This window comes from Vidua macroura, chromosome 5, assembly GCF_024509145.1.
Source record: "Vidua macroura isolate BioBank_ID:100142 chromosome 5, ASM2450914v1, whole genome shotgun sequence".
Taxonomy (NCBI): Eukaryota; Metazoa; Chordata; class Aves; order Passeriformes; family Viduidae; genus Vidua; species Vidua macroura.
In genome coordinates, this window is record NC_071575.1 from 34,948,473 (window position 1) to 34,956,259 (window position 7,787).

Consider the following 7,787-nt stretch of genomic DNA (forward strand, 5'->3'; position numbering starts at 1 on the left):
TTTGTTTGCATCTGTTTTCTTTGTTGCTAGACAACATGTTGTTTTTTAGTTGATTTCCCATAATTAAAAAAATACCACCATAGCAGATAATATGAGAGAAAGTAAAACAACATACTGTCTCTTTTGTCCTAATAATGGGGAGGTATTTGTCTGGATAAGGACACAGTTGCTTCTTAGTATAAATTATTTAATTATTTTCAGTAGGGCTGTTGTGTGAGCTCCAGGACTAGGCAGTCTAATCTGAAGCAGAACTCTCAGTCTTTGAAAGAATGTTTCTGGGTATGATCTTCGCAGGACAGACTACTAGGTCACCAGGGACTGGGCAGATTGGGTTTTATTAGTACTTTTTGTTTTGTCTTAGAAGAGAATGTGAATAATAAAGAAACATCATTTTACAGACATTGTTTTCTATGACCATATACTTTTAATTTTTTGTATTTTTAGGCAGAGAAAAGGCCACTGCCAAAAAAGATAGTCTTCACAATAGCTGAATATAGCAGTTGCAGCAGAATTAGTGAGATTTTTAATAACAGCCTAGTTTTTTTAGTGACAAAAAAAGATTTTATGCTATCAATGTAATCCATGAGGTGGTAAATATCAGTAAATTTTTAATGTGTACATTTCAGTGGTGCCTTTTCAATGGAAAAGGGGGAGAGTGGCACCCCATTAGTACCATCTAATGCAGCTAGAACCACGTTGTTGTGTACTCACAGGGCAGTTCCATCCTCCTGGATAAAAATAAATTTAATTCCATCTAAGTTTGTATATGGATGGACAAGCCTGTGTGCATGGCTTTGCAAAGAGCTCTCCCTCTGCATAAACACTCTCTCAAAGCCAAAGCTGGAGGCCAGTTCAGTCAAGATATATACCGGTTTAACAACAAATTGTACTTAAGATGTTTTTTTTAATTGACATATCTGTGAACAGTGAAACCCCTACTTTAATCTGGATTGTATCAAGCAATATACTCACAACTTTGTGGGAAAACAAGCCCTGGCCCTACCCAAATCTTGTTCCTCTGCACAGGGTTTATAGAAAACTATGCAGCAGGCTGCATTAGTTACAGTGCAATCAAGGATTCACTAGGAGGGGAGAAAAGGATTTGTCCTTATGTGAACTCTGCATATTATACCTGTAATTCCTTGTGGGAGATTTCAAGATAACATAAACTGAAGTTATATTGGAGATGGAGGTAGAATTATCACATAAATTTATGTAAGTTTAAGGAGCACATTTTAAATTCTTAATTCTTTTTTTTTTTTATATCCCTATTAGCCAAATGCTTGCAACAGTCCAAAGATGAGCAAATGCCAGTATAGCAAGAGTAAATTTAGCATCCACCACTATGCTAAAAAAAAAGTTATCCAAAACATAAGGCACAAGGAAGGGTGATTTCACGGTTGTTTTGTTGTTATGGGTGGTTTTTTTTTTCAGATTTTCCTCTGGAAAGATAGAATGATCCTCTTGGGGAAAAAAGAGGGCTCACTTAGAAGCTTTTTCCAGGGCAAGGAATACACATATACAAACCTACACATACAAACACAGAGAGATATATACCCTATGTTGCTCAGAGCCATTACATCTGGCTCCAGCAGAAGAAGGCCTGTCAAATGAGTCTTTCACTGGGCACATAGGGAAAGCAGGAGCAGAAATAAATATTTGAATAAATGTTCAAAGACATGCTGCTCAGCACTGATTTTGAAGTAGCTTACTTCCAAATGCTTGTTGCATGTTTGCTTACGATGTTGTACTTTATTTTCTTGTCTCTGTCTTGAATCATATTCTGTCTTTTCCCCTCTGCCTCCATTTATTTGGTCCTTACACCCCTCCAGCCTTTTTTGGTAAACACCATAGTAAATTTTAATGCAGGAGCACATATGACTTCACTTTATTAAGCTTTTAGTGCTCAGCAATACTAGTATAAACATTTCTGGTTTTACATTTTTTCTCTCAATTGTTTAATCTGCTGTCTGTTTAAACTAGACACCAGCAGGGTTGCAGTCCTTAGCAGGCAATCCCATTCCTCCAGTGAGGATGCCTATTTTGTATGAAGCATGTGATGTTAGAAAGGCTTGTTAGCATATACAACAATGAGACAGGATGCCATCTATGGTTTTTGTTGGAGCCTATTATCTTACACAGTAGCTACAACCTGAAAAGTGTCATTTAAATGCCTCAAAGTTCTTCTTTAGTGTGGTGCAAGATATTTTTATATGTGCAACTCCTGTTATTATCAGTAGGATGTGTATCTACTTTGTGCCCTACTCCTGGCATGGTACATTAACAAGGAATTTATAGCTGCACTCTAAAAGAGCAAGAATTTCTGTATAAGCGCTGATGAATATATACTGGAATATCTTGTTTTTACCATGTTCAAAGGAAGAAAAGTCTGGCAAAGAAAAGTCTGTACTTGATGTATAGCTTCAAGAGCAACAAAGGAATAATGTATAGCTGAAATGCCTCACCATCAGTGAAAGGCTCTGAAAAGCTGCAGCAGCACATAAATTAAGAGCCACCCACCACTCTGTGCCAACTACGACTTAGTTGGGAAACTATGTAATGATTAAACAATGAAATTAAACACATAGGACCTGGTACATTTAAATATTTAAATGCCACTTTTCATAACAAATCATACTAATGCATAACAGTGAGTCTGACCTTGCTTTAGGATGGCCTATGACATTGCAAGCAAGACAGATAACTTTGTGCATTCCTCTGCATCTTCAGTTATGATCTGTGTTCTCCCATAAAGGTAGGTCTACCTATATGAGATCTTGATTATGAAATTTCTTTGGTTTTATATATTTATCCAGGATATGACAGGAATTTTTAAGTGAAATGAATCGGCTTTCATATAAGCATAAATCTCAAGTAAATCCATTGACCTCAGTAATGCTACAGGAAAATGCAAGTCTGTCTCCTTGAGGCCTTCTACTTAAAAGTTTCTTCTTAATATTTTAACTACTACTCACATTATTTTATTGGACAACTCCATGGCTTTTTTCAGTGGAATTATTTCCCCACTTTATCTGCAATTCAGGTAAACTTCACAGTAGAAAGTTCACTCAGATGTCCTTCAGGAAAGAGGGATTACAGGCAGGAGAAAACCTCCATCAGAAGAAAACCTTTGAGCCAGCTGTGTAAAAAAGAAAAATACTGCTATGCATATCCAACAGAAGTCTATACTTCAAAATGGGAAGGTCAGTAGGAGTCTATTCAGAGGCATACGGAGCGGGAGTTCTCAATCTTTTAGTGTTTTTTTGTGTCAGCAAAGAGCTGGTTATAAGATGTTGGCCCCACCTTGTTTCCATGTCAAAACTATATTAAAAGATGCATGTAAATACATTAAGTGCTTTCCTAAAATTAATTCCCTTGAAAGCCATTGCATGACTCTAACAGCATTGTGCAGTCATTGAGTAACTTGCTACCGTCTGTTTATGACACATCTACAGGGGATTGGTAACAGCTAAGCTCACTTAACTAAGAGGTCAAAACAGCAAGAAAAACAAGGTAACTTAGGGTCTAACTCTGGATAACAGCTCGAGTCCAGATCAACATTTTCCACGGATCTCAACTCAGGTGCCAAGCAGAGCTGAACCAGACTTGCACTGTCACTGTCTTAGCCAAGGTTTTGTGCAGCAGGAGGGGGTGGGAAAAAGCTCAGGCTGAGACTATGCTGCTGTAAAGGTCACTAAAGATTGTCAGGAAATGTCTCTTAGCTGAAACTACCTTTGAAATCATGTTAAAGAAAAAAAAAAATAGTGAAAATGGATCATTCTCACAGAAGTCGTTTATCACAGGGGCATTTTCTCTTGGAGCGAATTAATCTTGATGCAAGCTTTTTTAACCAAATTTAATCTTAAAAACATAGAATTTGTGAAACATGCAATAGTCCTTGGGGACTATTACTGTAACCCCACCCTGACACCTGCACATCTTCTCTTTGTTCAGATATTGCCCCAGGGAAAACATTTGCCCCAGCATGCAAGCCTAAGAGTTTATAAGGATTTTCTATCATGCCTGTTCTGTCTCACGATTCCAACTTTTCTTTTAAATCTGTGTAAGTGTATATTAAGTGTGTGCTACGGTCTACTGACACATCCAACATCATCTTCATCATTCATTCTTTTTCAGTTATTCTTGCTTTTATGTGTGTGCATATGTGTATGTGAATCTAGCCTGCCATCCATCCATCTGTCCATCCGTTTGTCCATCCATCCCTTCCTCCCTCCCTCTCTCCCTCTCACTGGGACTGTTGGGCAGCAAGGGTAGTGGAGACATATGTCAGTGTGGCTCAGCCTGTGGCCCTCTCACTCCTAGGCTGAGAGGTAATGTTCAAATCTCATTTCCTGATGCTGTGGACAGAAGTCTAAACAGTTAGTGGCTTCATCTCTCAGACAAGATATTGACCTGGGGCTTCTGGATGTCAAAGATTTCAGGGAATATTTTGGAAAGAAAGGGGAATAACCCCAATGCCTTGGCCAACATCCCAGTTTTCAGCAGAACTAGCATCAAAACAGAGTGTGATTAATGCAAAATACATAATGGCTGCCACATATGCCTTTGCAAGAAGAAGGTCTCTTGCAAACAAGCTTTTTATTCTTTCTTTCTGATTCCAGTTAAAAATCAAAAATTTTCTTTAACTGTAGGACAAGCATTGTAAAATATGTTGGTGCTCTAGTTTACAAAGATTATCCTGACTTATGAATATGTTTTTACTGCCAATTTTAAATTGGTATAATTTAAATGCTTTCAGACTTCCATTCCTCTTAAATAACACTGCAGTCTGTTGTCTGAACTTACTTTCTTCAAACTCAACACCACTGCTCTGATAATCTCTAAAGACAGAATGGTACTTACTGTTCAAAGATGGCATTTTGAGTGTAATAATAAGCTTTTCTCATTCCTATTGCTCTTGAAATTTGATATAGCTAATACTGGAGAAGCTTAAGTGACCAAGTTTAGTTTTATTTTCAGAATTATACTCTCTCCCAAACTATGTGTTTAGAAAATCACTATGTTTTTGCTAGCAAGCACATAGGAACTCAGACTGAGGCTCAGACAGTTCCCACACTGATCACATGCACTTCAGACTTAGTACAGAGAGAAACTGCATTAGAAGCAAAATGTTACCATAAAAATGTATCTTAAACCACAGAAAAAATTCACTTTTCCAGGTGGTGACGTTAGCCAGATGGTGACTGTGGTAGCCATTTGGGGCAGTCAGCAGCAGCTGACAGCTCCTGGATGGGGAAAGGAATGCTTTCTGAGATCATAGAATATCCTGTATTGGAAGGGACCCAAAAGGATTATCAAGTCAAACTCCTGGCCCTGAATAGGACCACCCCAAGGGGTCACACCACATGCCTGAGAGACTTGTCCAAATGCTTCTTGGATTTTGGCAGGCTTGAGATCAGTGCCTGCCCCTCTTCTTGCCCTCATAACAAAGCTGTAGACTGCTAGGAGGTTTCCTCTCAATCTCCTCTTCTCCAAGCTGAAAAATACCCACTAGCTTTGTCCTTGCAGGAATTAAGTTTCTAAAGAGTGGGACATGAATAAATTAAATGACAGAAACTTGCTCTGCAAAACTGTAGGAAGTACAGAGGTGAAATATATCCAGTTCTGAGATGCAGCCTTAGCTCTGCCCTGATGCCAGCTTGGCCAGCTCTGCATGCACTACCAAGCTGCAGTTGCATCTTGGAGAGAAACCATATGACCACTGCAGTAAAATACTTGCTGTAACACCTTCTCTTTGCTATGGCAGAGCTCAACTCCTCAGACACAGTGAGCAGGACACACTTATAGCTGGCTAATCTTCAAGTACTCAGGGTGTTGGCATGAGGTTATTTACCCCTGTGATTACTTCTGTCATTGCAGCTTGGCTAGACCAGGTGAACAGGCAGTGCTTCCCCAGGATGAAAGGCCCCAGCGTTCTGCACTACAATGCCTGGTGTGGCACTGCACCAGGGGCTGTCAGTCCAAAATACTTTTTGGGTGGTTTGTGGTGGGACTCATGGGGAAAATTCTTACATATCTACTTACACTTCCTACAATCTTCTCTTCTATTTTGCATTTTCTCTGTAAAGTCCATAATGCTTTTCATGCCACATTTCATTCTCTTCATTAATTTTTATAGAAATACAGGTGATATGCAGGTCAACAGAGTTTTGGTATCAGTGATATATAACATCAGGGGGTTATGTTGTTTTGGGTTTTCTTATTATTTGCATCATTTCAACAGGAAAATTGTTGAATTTTCCTCCACATGACCAGGAGTTGGACTTGATGATGCTGATGGGTCCCTTCCAACTCAACATATTCTGTGATTCTGTGAAAGCATAGAGAATAACTGCAGTGGACAACAAATTAGTTTCTGAATGTTAATGGCATTTAACTAGCACCTACACTTGGTAAGGCAAAGCTACAGAGATTGTGAGACAAGTCGTGAGAAGTGAGGCTGAACATTCACATAAACCTTGACAGTCACCAGGAGAAAAGAGGTTATGGGAGACAACTCTTGGGGAGTTCAGCACCGGCTTCCAACTTCACATCCACTGAATGATGAGTGCTTTGATGAAGATTAAAGAGATGACACTAATGAAGGCTGTTACCTGGTTTTTCAGTAACTATGTGGAAGCTGGAAGACCTAAGGCATTTATTCTAAGACTGCAAAGCTACCAAGTCTGCATATTGTGACCATGGGGCAATACACAGTAAGTAGCAGAGGAGCACAATGAATTTGCTTCCCTTTGCCTCCCTGTGATTTAGAAGAAAATAATATCACAACTTTTCCAGCCACAGCCTCCTGCCTACCCTACCAATGGTAGAGAAAGAGCTAATTTTCCAGGGTTGGGAAAATGTCATTGAAACAATGGGAACACATCTTTACTGTGAACACAAGTGGTTAGAAAGATCCATAATAAATCTTCAGAATAAAACATTTTTCTCATTTAAAAAACCCCAACTTTTTAAACAAAACCCTATCTTTTTAAACTTTTTAAAAGTCTTAGAGGGAACACTTTCCTAGACTGGCATATGCATATTGGTGTTGTTGCCAGACTATTTGAGGAACCACCTATTTTTTCTTTTCTTTCTGGAGCCACTGGGATGCAAAGGCAGATGTGAGCATAGCTTGAAGATTTTGCACTGCCTTGCGAAGTGACTGTTTAATGTGTATTTGTAGACTGATACTGGAAACACTTCATAATTAGTCTGTGTTAAAGCCAAAATATTTTTGTTGTGATATTTGAATGTTACATTTTACAGAAGATTTGTAAAACAGAAAGGAAAATGTTACCAGGAAAGAGGGTAAGGACAAAAATATCTCTGCTGATTTTGAACTGCCAGACATAAAGGCACTTACCAGAGCAGACTGTGGAGATGTGCACCCAAAGGAGGCCTTAAGGGCATGCTTTGATATTATTTCAGATTCAGAGGAATGTCTGCTTTGTGCTAATTTGTGTAAGTGTAGTTGGCTTGCATATAGACTTTAAATAAACTACTTATTTTAAATAAACTTGCCAGTTTTGAAAGCTTGAGTAAATCATCATCTGCATAAGAAGTAACAAGCACAGACATTTCTATGAAGATTTTGTCCATGAAGAAGATTCAATATGCTGACCATTCTTACATGGACCACAGATTGAACTATCATTACCTTTAGTGTACAATGTGGTCAGTATGCTGTGAGTACAAAGTGTACACACAAGTGAGAAAATCTAGTTTGGCCATAAGATGTTATCATGTGGCATAAGATGCCTGTAACCTAGACCATAAAAGCATCC

At 38.7% G+C, this 7,787-nt stretch overlaps 1 long non-coding RNA gene across 1 annotated transcript; it reads left to right on the forward strand.

Moving 5' to 3' along the window:
• Positions 1 to 3,490: 3,490 nt before the first annotated feature.
• LOC128808096 (uncharacterized) lies at positions 3,491 to 7,491 on the forward strand. Its single transcript, XR_008437369.1, has 3 exons — positions 3,491 to 3,582; positions 6,627 to 6,716; positions 7,270 to 7,491. It is a non-coding gene; the product is annotated as an uncharacterized LOC128808096 (long non-coding RNA).
• Positions 7,492 to 7,787: the final 296 nt, after the last annotated feature.